This window comes from Nicotiana tabacum, chromosome 5 (assembly GCF_000715075.1).
Source record: "Nicotiana tabacum cultivar K326 chromosome 5, ASM71507v2, whole genome shotgun sequence".
Lineage (NCBI taxonomy): Eukaryota > Viridiplantae > Streptophyta > Magnoliopsida > Solanales > Solanaceae > Nicotiana > Nicotiana tabacum.
The window spans coordinates 92,798,144-92,811,012 of record NC_134084.1 but is presented as its reverse complement, the minus strand read 5'-3'; positions in this window follow the sequence as shown (position 1 = coordinate 92,811,012).

Genomic DNA, 12,869 nt, shown 5'->3' with positions numbered 1-12,869 from the left:
ATTCCTACTCCCTATAAAATAATTCCTAAATCCGAAGAAGGCTAGACGAAACAAAAAAAATGGCAGCTAAAGCCATCACTCTCATTTGGAGGTCTTGAACTTCACACACAAAGAAAAAGCTACACACAAACACATATACAGAGGAGCACACATACAAACAAAAAACGGCAAAGTAGTACTAGGAGATTGATTTGTTTTGCTATGTAATCATTTGCATAACTTCCTGGTGATGTATGTTTCTTTAAAACATGATATTTACTAGCATAATAGTTATTCTTCAGTTTGGAATGATCAACCTCAGAAGCAGAGTTCTTTTCTGGTAACCAATAACCTTGCTGATGGTTTGCTGCCTCTGCCTCCGTCTTCGTCTATAGAAACAACCTGACCTTGGTCTTTGCATTGACTGCCATTCATCTTCTGCTTCAGCAAAAGGTTCAGATAAAAAAATCAGTGTATTATTTGTTCCCGTCTCAAAAGAAGAAGATCGAAATAGAGAGTGGGAGTTACGGAGACGGAGTGGTTTTGAGTGCGATTCGGAGTCGAGGTGGGTGTTCTATTTTTTGGGCTTCCGTCGAGGTTGTCGCTGTCTAAGATTTCTGGTGCTAAGCATTTTCAGATTAAAATTTGCTTTGTATTGAGAGGTCCGTTCGATTCGAAGGCGCCGTCGAGTTCGTTGTTGAGAAACTCCCTTTGGTTGAGGTTGCTGGAGCTCAGGTCGTGGTCCCTTTTTCGGCTGAAATTTTGTTGCCGATTTCTAAGCTGTGATACCTCGGTTAGTCATTCTGTACGATTTTTGGTTGGAGTTTTATCCCATTAATATTGAATGAAAGTTTTCCTTACTGCGCTAAAAAGTTCCAAATTTTCTATTTCTATTTGATGGTTATTTTTGATACATTTGTTCATTGTATTTTATTTAGATGACATTTGAGTAAATGTTTATATTCTCATTGTGTCTCATGGCATATTCATGTATTGCAGTAAACCTTATCATGTTTCATTGATCATTTATTAAGATAACAATTATTTATTATTAAAAGTTGATTAGTCTCGTTGTTATGTTAAGTGTGAAGCTAAGAGAATTTTCATTTCAAGTTGACCAAAACCACTGGAATGTAGGGCTGTTTGATTTAGTAAAATTGGGCTAATACCGATGGCCCAACAACGTGAGGTGTCCCAATTTCCTCCACAACTTTAATTTAATCCATAATTCATCACCTTCACCACAATCCCTAACTTAGGAAAAGAATTACAAATATTGTAGCTTGCTTTAGGCGCGATTAATAAATTATTGTGTCCATGGGTACGATTCCTGTGACATGGTCACGATACGTAAATCTCAATTCGGGTGTACATTTCATGTGACCCGACCATAACTTCAAATACTAATAAAATAAACACGTGTTGTAAATTGTGGGTATGGTTCCCATGATACGATTCACAACATGTACCAAAATGATAAGTGTACGACAATCGTAACTTGTTCTTTAAATGATTCCATATATAAATAAAAATGGATATACAGTTAAAATGCACAATAGGTTTAAAACATGTAATTAATAAGATAATTAGGCCAATTAATAATAGTTGAGCGACCGCACTAAAACCAAGGAACCCGGGAATGTCTAACACTTTCTCCCGGGTTAACAGAATTCCTTACCCGGTCTTCTGTGTTCGCGGACCATAAATAGAGTCATTTTTCTCGATTTGGGATTTAAATAAACCGATGACTTGGGACATCATAATTATTCCAAGTGGCGACTCTGAATTTGAATAAATAATCTCGTTTCGATTATTGTCACCTTAATTGGAAAAACTCTCCTATACCCCTCTTGGGATAGAAAAAGGAGGTGTGACATAGCCAATGTGCAGATATCAAATGAATTGTGCGGCCGCTGAACAGGGTCTGCACTGACGAATGATTCCAAGTTCAGAGAGTGTGCAAAAGACCAAGTCCTGAAGCTTTGCGAAAGTGCAGACTGCACAAGAATTGTGCGGCCGCAGAAGATGCTTTGCAGCCGCAATCCAGAAATGTACGGCTACAGAATCCAAGCTCCTGCCAACTGAAGAAATCTGGGGACCGCACATGGAATTGTGCGGCCGTAGAACCTCCCGACGGGCATTTTTGTCAGCGAATTTGGGCCACTATAAATAGACGAGTTTCACATTTTTAGGTTAAGTGTCGAATTTTGAGCTGTTGTAGCCGTTACATTTTGCTAAGGCTAAGGCATTTTTGTTTCTCTCTACTAGGGAAAGCTTTAGATTGGTTGGAACGATTACCGAACCATTCCATTCACACTTAGGATGAGTTGGCGGAAAAATCCATTGCTAAGTTCTTCTCTCCCAGGTACATGGCTACACTTCGAGAGGAGATTTTGGCATTCAAGCAACATCCAAATGAACCACTACACAAGATATTGGAGCGATATAGAACAATGGTTAAGGAATGTCCCAACAAAGATATAACGGAAAACATGATTCAATAAACCTTCTATGGTGGGATTAAATCAACCAACTAATGTGTAGTGAATCAACTTGCCGGTGGGAACTTTATGACTACGCCTTATGCGGAGGCATGTGAGATTTTGGATGAAATGGCGGAAATATCATCGGCTTGGTAATCCCGAGCCAATGTTCAACAAGGTAATCCGAATATGATCTACCTTCATAAAGAATTGGATGACCATGGGCAAGCAATTACCGAATTGACTACTACCATGAATCAACTAGCAAAGGCTCAACTTAGTAAAGTACAAGCTCCTAAGAAAGTCAATGCCATGGAAGTGGTGAACATGATGGGGAACAAGAGGAGGGCTAAAGGCCAACAAGTGCAAACTCGAGTAGAGAACTATGTACAAGAAGATAATGGCTTTGAGCAAGATGATTCATATAATGAACAAGAAGAGCAAGTGTAAAATGTGAATAATTTTCAAGGGTAAAGAAACAACTTCTAAGGCCCAAACCAACAATAATGGCAACCTCAAAACAATCAAGTCAATGATTAAAAGGGCCAGTCATCCTAAAATTAGGATTCATTTCTTGTCGCTCCTAAGGATTAATTGTGGATCCATGATTGGAATTCTAACAATTAAGGAAATTAGACGGATACAACAATCAAGGAAATTGGAGTAGAAATAATCAGGGAAATTGGGGGGGGGGATATCAATCAAGGCATATAGAGCAAAAATTAAGTCAATCGGGGGTCGGGTTTTCAAAGTCCCCCGATGTACCAACAATCGAGCAACCCGCCTCCTTATCCTTCTCACGGTCTAAGTTCTTCAAACAATGAGATGGGTTTCATTGAAAATATGTTTAAGTAAATGATGGAAAAGAATGCCAATTTGGATGCCCAACTTGCCTAACACAACACATCAATCCGCAACATAGAAGTTCAAATGTGGCAAATCTCTCAAGCTCTAAACTCTCGCCCTAAGGGGGCACTACCAAGTGACATGGTGGTAAACCCAAAGGGTGGTAACAACCCGGGGCATGCCATGGCCATTACCACAAGAAGTGGGAGAGGTGGGAATGCACCCACCTCAAGTCAAGGGCAACTTATTGATGATGATCAAGTGTTGCAAGAAGAGGAGATCCCAAAAAATATGGTGCAACCTAATGATGATGTTCGGATTGACATTGATTATAATGTGGAAGAGACTCAAGAGGAGGTGAACCCGTCTAGGGAACACATTATTGACATACTGGTGCCGTCAGTGCAAAAGGCTAAGACACCATTGCCTAAGCCTCCACCTCCATACCCTCAAAGACTTGCCAAGCAAAATGGTGAGAATCAATTCAAGAAATTCATTCAAATTATGAAGAGTCTCTCAATCAATGTGCCAATAGTTGAAGCTTCGGAACAAATGCCCGCTTATGCAAAATCTATAAAGGATCTTGTAACAAAGAAGCGGTCTATGAATTTTGAGACCATCATGTCACTCATCAAGTGAATGCAATTGTGCATTCAATGGCTCATAAGTTGAAGGATCTCAGTGCTTTCACGATTCCTTGTACAATTGGAAGTGCCGAGTTTGCTAATTCTCTTTGTGATCTTGGGCAAGTATGTATTTGATGCCCTATTCAATTTTCAAGACCCACCTCTATGAGATTGCAAATGACCAATCGTACTATGAAGAGACCCTTGGAAGATGTCTGGTTCATGTTGATAAATTCATTCTCCCAGTGAATTTTGTCATTCTAGATTGTGAGGTTTATTATGAAGTGTCAATTATTCTTGGGAGACCTTTCCTTGCTACGGGGAAGGCTCTTTGTGATGTTGAAGCCGGAGAACTAACCTTCCGGGTTGGTGATGAAAAAGTGGTGTTCCATATGTATAAGTCTATGCAGCAACCAAATAACAAAGAGGTGTGCTCTTTTGTGGACTTGGTGACTGATGTTATTATTGATGAAACAAGTGCTACAATTAATGTTGGTAATATGTTGGAGGCCGTCTTGCTCAACTTTGATGATGACGAGATAGATGGCCTCATGGAATATGTGAACTCTTTTCAAAGAGTGGGGTCATATAATTATGCACCCCGAAAATTGTCCTTGGATCTTGAAAATAGGACAACTCCTCCTACGAAGCGTTCTATTGAAGAGCCTCCTACCTTGAAGTTGAAGCCATTGCCTCTACATCTTCAGTATGAATTCCTTGATCCTTGTTATAATTTACCGGTTATTCTTTCCTCTTGTTTGACTAACGTGCAGGTAGATTTCACATTGGTGGTGCTATAAAAGTGAAAGAAGGCTATTGGGTGGACCTTGACAAATATTCAGGGGATAAGCCCCGCCTTTTTCATGCATAAGATTAAATTGGATGATTGAACCAAACCATCCACTGAACATCAAATGAGACTCAATGAGGCTATGCAAGAAGTTGTCAAAAAGGATATTATCAAGTGGTTGGATGCTAGGGTATCTACCCCATCTCCGATATTTCGTGGACCTCTCCGGTTCAATGTGTCTCGAAGAAGGGGGCATGACGGTGGTCACCAATGACAAGAATGAATTGATTTCTATAAGAACGGTGACCGATTGGAGCGTGTGTATGGATTATCGAAAGCTCAATAAAGTCACAAAGAAAGATCACTTTCTACTTCCTTTCTTAGATAAAATGCTCGATAGATTGACTGGATGTGCTTTCTATTGCTTTCTTGATAAGTACTCGGGCTACAACTAAATTCTCATTGCTTTGGAAGATCTAGAGAAAACAACCTTTGCATATCCCTATGGTACTTTCACGTTCAAATGGATTCCATTTGGTTTGTGTAATGCACCGACGACTTTTCAAAGGTGTATGATGGCTATTTTTATGGATATAGTGGAGGGCTACGTTGAAGTTTTCATGGATAACTTCTTGGTGGTTGGAGATTCTTTTAATGATTGTCTTGCAAAATTGGACAAAGGGTTGGCTAGATGTGAATAATCCAATTTGGTGCTCAATTGGGAGAAATAGCATTTCATGGTCGAGAAAGACATTGTCTTTGGCCACAAATTCTGAAAGAATGGAAATGAAGTTGACAAGGAAAAGATTTAGGTAATTTCCAAACTTCCACCTCCAACTACGGTAAAGGGTGTGCGGAGGTTTTTAGGCCACACGGGTATTTACCAGTGTTTCATCAAAGATTTCTCTAAGCTGGTTAACCTGTTGTGCAAGCTTCTTGAGAGGATGCTAAGTTTAACGTCAATGATGATTTCATGAAAGCTTTTGAATTGTTGAAGCTCAAGTTGACAAATACTCCCATCATCACTGCTCCAAATTGGAGTGCGCCTTTTGAACTCATGTGTAATGCCATTGAAGTAGCGGTTGGGGATATTTTGGGGTAACACATCATCAAGATTTTTTATCCGGTCTGCTATGCTAGTAAGACCATGAATAGTGCGCAAGTCAACTATACCGTCACGGAGAAAGAGCTCATTGTTATTGTGTTTTCAATTGAGAAGTTTCGCCTGTACTTGATGGGTGCAAAAGTCATTGTCTACACAGATCATGCGGTGCTTCGTTATCTTATAAGCAAAAAGGACTCTAAAGCTTGATTGATGAGATGGGTATTATTGTTGCAAGAATTTGATATTGGCATCCAAGATAGAAAAGGTAGTGAAAACCAAGTGGTGGACCACTTGTCTTATTTGGAGGATGAGGGGAGGTTGCATGATGGCCTTGAAATCAATGACTCTTTCTCTGATGAGCAACTCTTGGCAATTTCAATGAAAGAAGTGTCATGGTTCGCGGATCTAGCAAATTTTCTTGTGTGTGGAATCATTCTCGATGAGTTCTCTTCAAGACAAATGGAGAAACTCAAACGAGACTGTCAAGATTACTATTGGTATCAACCATACCTTTTCCGGATTTGTACAGATGGGGTGATTAGAAGATGTGTACAGGAAGAATAGCAAAGTGAAATTATTGAGGCTTGTCATTCTTCGACATATGGTGGTCATCATGGTGGAGCGAGAACGGCCGCCAAAGTGCTTAGTTGTGGCTTCTATTGGCCCACTCTTTACAAGGATGTAAGTGAATTAGTTAAAAGATGTGATGAATGTCAACGGGCCGGTGGAATCTTAAAGAAAAATGAAATGCCTCTCACAACCATTTTGGAGATTGAATTTTTAATATGTGGGGTATTGACTTCATGAGACCTTTTGTCAGTTCTTATGGAAACACCTACATCTTGGTCGCGGTTGATTATGTGTCCAAATGGGTTGAGGCCATAGCTTTACCCAACAATGAGGCGAGAACTATGGTGACTTTCTTGAAGAAGAATATTTTCACAAGGTTTGGTACTCCACGTGCAATTATAAGCGATGGGGGGTCACATGTTTGCAACAAGGCGTTCAACACTTTACTTAGCAAGTATGGTGTTACTCACAAAATCACGACTCCCTATCACCCACATGCTAGTGGGCAAGTGGAAATCTCCAACTAGGAAATAAAGAGTATCTTGTTTAAAACGGTGAATGCTAATCGGACGAATTGGTCCAAGAAGCTTGATAATGCATTATGGGCTTATTGGACGACTTGTAAAACACCTATCGGAATGTCACCATACCGGTTAGTGTTCGAAAAATCTTGTCATCTTCCGGTGGAGCTAGAGCACAAGGCCATGTAGGCTCTAAAGAAGTTGAATCTTGATTGGGAAGTAGCCGCTAACTTGAGTGTTGCACACTTGAATGAATTGGATGAGTTCTGGTACCGTGCTTATACAAGTTCATCCTTGTACAAATAAAAGATAAAATATCGTCAAGACAAATACATTTGGAACAAAGAGTTCAAGGTAGGAGATCTCGTATTATTGTTTAACTCCAGATTGAGGATGTTTTCGGGAAGTTAAAATCTAAATGGAGTGGTCATATTGAAACTATGGGTGTGACACCTTTTGGTGCATTAGACTTTAAGAGAAAAAATAATGAATTATTTCGAGTCAATGGTCACTGGGTGAAGCACTACTTGAGAAATGTTGGAGATAGCCACGTCGTGGCGGCCATTTATTTCACTTAAGGGTATTTTGTGTCATGCCACGACGTTAAATCAGGCGCTTCTTGGAGGAAAACCCATGTTATTTTCCTCTTTCTTCTGTAGTTGGTGTTATTTTTGTTCTAACTTGATTTGAAGTGTGCTCAGGGATGAGTGCGACTTACAGGAATTATAGACGAAAATATGGTTAAGTATTCAAAAATTGTACGGACCGCACAATTCTATGTGCCATAACAGAAGAGCATTCTGGCCACACAATTCTCTTGGGGACTGCACATTTGAAATGTCAAAAGAACCAATTCTCTGAAGTTTAAGCTTGTCAGTGCGAAGGAGGATCTGCGACCGCACATGGAAATTTGCGACCGCACCTGAAAATATGCGGATGCACATTTAATTCTAAGAATTCTCACCAAGTGATTGAGTGCGGACCGCACATGAAAATGTGTGGCCGCACTCAGCCTTTCTCCTTTCTCAGATGTTAGTATAAATGGAGGAACATGGCCCATTTTACACTTTTCCTTCTCTGACTGTTATATGTTGAATTTTCTTGGAGATTTCTAACTGTCCTCATACACAGCCAACTTGATCACTCACTCATTACGCTAATTCTATCTGGTATGCTTCAATTTTATGTTAAAATTTTTATGTTGGTATAATTTTTAGACTTTTAGTTCTTAGGCCATTTGTTATTAGAGTTCAATTGTGTGTCCATGTAGGGTAAATCTGAAATGGGTAAACTTGATACATGCTCTAATGGGGTTGGGTAGGTACAATTTCATGTTTTTACAATGTTGCCACGTCAAAATGTGCGAGAAATTGAAAAACCTAAGTATAAAATTTTTGTCTATACGTAACTTTTGAAATCTATGGCCGCACTTAAATTTATGCGGTCCCCAGATGTTGAATTTGGGCAACTCAATGAAGAAGGAATCTACAGTCGCAAGTTAAAATGTGCAGACCGCTGAATTCCATTTGTGGCCGCAGATCAGCCCATTCTCTGTCATCAGAGAGTACTCACTTTGAGACTCCAATGTGCGGCCGCAAACCAAATTGTGCGAACCGCAGAAATCCTCTTGTGGCCTCATATTAGCCAATTCTCTACCATCAGAGAGCTAACATTTTTTGGGCTTCATAATTGTGGTCGTAATCACAAATATGCGGACCAAACTTCACTTCTACGGCCGCAAGTCAAAATATGCGGTCCGTAAATCCCTATCTACGGTCGCAAGTGAAATTGTCCGGGCTGCAGGTCCATTTCCCTACATGCATGACTTAATGTACAACCCAGCGTGTCCTATGGTTTCTTTTTTTACTCACATGTCTCCTATATGTGTTTGAACATCAAATTGCAACTAACAATTATGGTTCTATCAAGAAGACAAGGCAACACTTTAAAAGGGATAGGTGAATCTTCTCGGGGTCGAGGCAAAAATGCCTTTCCCCTTGGCCAGTCAAAGACGATAAGAAACAAAGCAACAGCCGGCAGAGGGAGAGGTGCAGACCTCTCCGAGTCTAGCTCATATGTCCTATCTAGGGAAGTGTCAAAAGAAACTATGCCTCTGTTCAGGAGGATCAACCGACCACACAGTCGAGACTGCAAGGTAGATACCAGCTCAGGGATGAGCCGTCTTCATCTCACAACACTTCCGACGGATTGGAGAGTGCTAGTCAGGCTTCTGAGCTATCAGCTACAATAGTCCCTAAGGCACAAGTTACACCAAATATCCCTGATTATGGTAGAGGGGGAGATGCTACAGCTTCCGGCCTTGAAAGATCAAAGAAGAAAGAGGTTTGGGAGGATCATTTTGTTAGCCTGGGCGCCTTTACCAATTTTTGTATGTGGTGGCCAGTGAGATCGCTAACTCTTGAGCGACAGTTTCTGCTGAAAGACTTGGAGAAATATAACCCAACTATACTGAGACAGTTTATGACACGAAAGGGTGGATGTGGTTCACCCAAAGGATAGAGGATGCCAAAGAATACCTCGTCCGCGAAATCTATGCCAATATGGCTCATATAAAGAAAGGGATGAAGGTGACCAAAGTACATAACCTCAAGGTGAGGTTTGATTAGCATACACTAAACACGTACTTGGGCTTCGAGGATATTGAGCCGAATGAGTACTTGGAGAAGTGTGCACTGAAGGAGGAAAGTCCGTCCTTAGCTAGCTGAGATTCTAGAACCACCAGGGCCACCACCACCATGGATTGTCGTTGGGGTTCCCATCTACCAGATCACTCTGAGTTTTGAGCCGAAGAGGTGGCAAACCTTTGTTTACATCAGATTGGATCCGATCCAGAATGAGACTCACCCTCCTATTGCTCGGGCAGTTCTAGTGGCTTCCATTATGGCCGGGTACCCGATCAATATGGGTGTTGTGATGTCGGCAAACATCTCATTGATAGTACGGCAGGATAGCTCATCCCATCCTTATCCCAACACGATTACAGAATATCTCACTAATGCAAAGGAAGAGCCGTGGGATTTTGATACCAAGGTGAAGGTGGAGAAGCCATTCGATTGGTATCCACTTATGGATGCAAGCAACCCAAAGAAGAAAGCCCAGCCTCCTACCACCACATTCCAGTCTGATGAGCCCGTAGTGGTAGTTTCTGATATGGTAAATATTCCATCCACCTCAGTTGAGCCTTCCTCCAGTGCCACAACTATGCCTCCGCCGTCATCCACAGTTACTACTATAGCTCCTTCCACAGCATTGAGGCTTGTGCCCGTGTCGACTACCCCACTATCTGCGTTACGAGTCTCCCAGACATTGGCGAGTCTCAACAACTGGATGCAAATAGCTACTACAAAGTTGTCTAACTTGTCCAGTACTATTGCAGCACAGTCCACTTCTTAAGCACCTCAGGCTCCTTCTATAATTGTTGAGACACTAAAGAAGATTTTGGAGAAGTAGAAGACAATCATGAGTACCTTGGTACAACACGGGTCGGTGATTGAAGAGCTAGGAAAGGAAGTAAAGAAGATGAGTCAGGTCAGCAAGAAATCAGTGGACAAGCTTGGGAAGGAGGTGACCAAATTTGCTACAACCGGAGACCTTCCCTTTGATATGCTGCTTGACCCGCACCAGTCTGCCCCAGATCCTTCAGCACCATCTGCACTGGCAGCGCTAGCTGACCAGCCTGATGAGCCAGACCTTGCTGCTGACACTATTGAGGCAGTGCATGAGATGTTCGCCAACCCAGCCATGCCAATATTTGGGGATGATGAGATTCAGTTGGCTGATCCTGAGGGAGATGACATTGCTGAGGACAATGAGATGTCCAAGGATCCATATGGAGTTTTCTTCACCCTCTCCTCTTTTACTTTTAGTTTTTTAAGCATTAGAGACAATGCATCTTTTAATTGGGGGGGAGGGGGAGGTGGAGTTCATTTGACACATTTGGTACAATTCAATACACTTGGTCTGTAATAATTTGATGATACCTTTTCTTTTCTTATTTGTATTTATCTATCTTCTCTCTTTCTTATTATGTATATTTATTCTATTTTTAGTAGTTTTTGCTTATTAGTTTCTTTATCTTTGTTTTTGCTTATTAGCTTCTTTATCTTTTCCATATTAGTTCTTGTTTTGATAAGTAGCTTTATTTTATGCTTTTGTAGATTATATGCCTTTGGTTTTCTTAATGTCATGATTCTTTCTAAAGGTAGTTGTGTGAACCGAGTGACTCGTCCCAGCGATGGATGGTGTGACAACCTTCTTAAGGGAATGAGTCTGTTTTTGTGTTTAGGTAATAATAGTAGTAGTTAAAATAAAAAGACCAAATTAAGTCATGCTCGAAGATTCAACCATGCTTGAATTGGTACCAACACACTTAACTACGTGCTTATGGTTAGAGACAAGGTTTTTGAAAGAAAAAGCTCTAGTTAGTGACTTTGTGACTCTTGAGTTGACTTTGGTTATCATCGAATGGTTTCATTGTACCATAATGATATTTAAACTTGAATGTGGTTGTGGTAGGCTCTTTACTCTATCCTCTTTTACAATCTAGTTGCGTGAGGGGTAAGATGAATTGTTGTTAGTTCAAGTATCCGCACGCGTGCGAAGGGTCTAAAACTTGCCCCGAATGTGTTTCAAGGCAAAATCCTAAGTTTTTATTGGTTTGAGAAGTGATTGTAAAATTTCCTTGGCCAGTTTGAGCTTTCTATTGCCAACCAATATCTTTATCCCTAGTCAACCCCTTCGAGCCTGTAGCCATTCTTATTTGATAACCATGTCATAAGACTTCACCCATTTTGTCATGACCTACTCTTGGCACCCGGACTTTCCTTAACACTCTTGTGAAACAAATGACTTAAAACATAAGTTTGGGGGAGAGATGAAGAATTTGAAAAAGGTATCAAGGCACAAAAAGAAAAAAGAAATTATCTCTATGAAAGAGAAGACAAGAAAAGAAAAGAACAAAATAAATGCAAAACGTGAAAGAGTGGAAGGGTTAATGGATTCAAAAAGAGGCAATGATCTTGCATTGAGAAAATAAAAAGGGAGAAAAGGAAGGAAATGAATAAGAAAGAGTAATATTAAGTCTCTCTAGTTCCCAATAAAAAAAGTGCCTCTAAGAATTGGTAATTGAGAGGCGAGAAATGAAAGTGTGGAGTGATTAAGGAAAGGTGTAACCACTTACCCATATGGTATCTTATCCTAATCCAAAAGTCTTCATTACATCCCGAAAGAAGTCCTACTTGATTTCAAATTGAGTGAACTTACATTAGTGGTGATCTACATGAGGCGAAAGCCTATGGTACTTGAAGTCGTACTTGTAACATTCTCTTGTGAGGGACGAGTGAAACTTTCATGAATCCTAAGATTGAGTGCTAATGAGCTTGGCAAATGGAACGTAGAGGAAGAAGAGTTTGGAGTCCACCATGACCTACATGATATAACAAGGGTCCTTGATGAGCAAAGTCAACTCTTAAAGCTCAATGGTCACATTAGAACTATATGTGCATAAATATTTGACTTGTCAACTTGTTGATAATTCATGAGTAGTGTGGATAATTGTTGGTCCCAATTGATGTATGAATGGATCACATTTGACTCGCTAAAATTACGGCAAACCAAGTCTACGAACCCAAGAGGACTTTGACCAATGTGCGGACTCGCAAATGAATTGTGCTGCTGCAGAACAGGGTATGCACTGACAAATGATTCCAAGTTAAGAGAGTGTGCAAAAGACCAAGTCCTGAAGCCTTGCTGAAGTGCGGACCGCACAAGAATTGTGCGGCCGCAGAAGATACTTCGCAGTCACAATGCAGAAATGTGCTGCTGCAGAATCCAAGCTCCTACCAACTAAAGAAATATGCAGACCACACATGGAATTGTGTGGTTGTAGAACTTCCCGAGGGGCATTTTTGTCAGTGAATTTGGGCCACT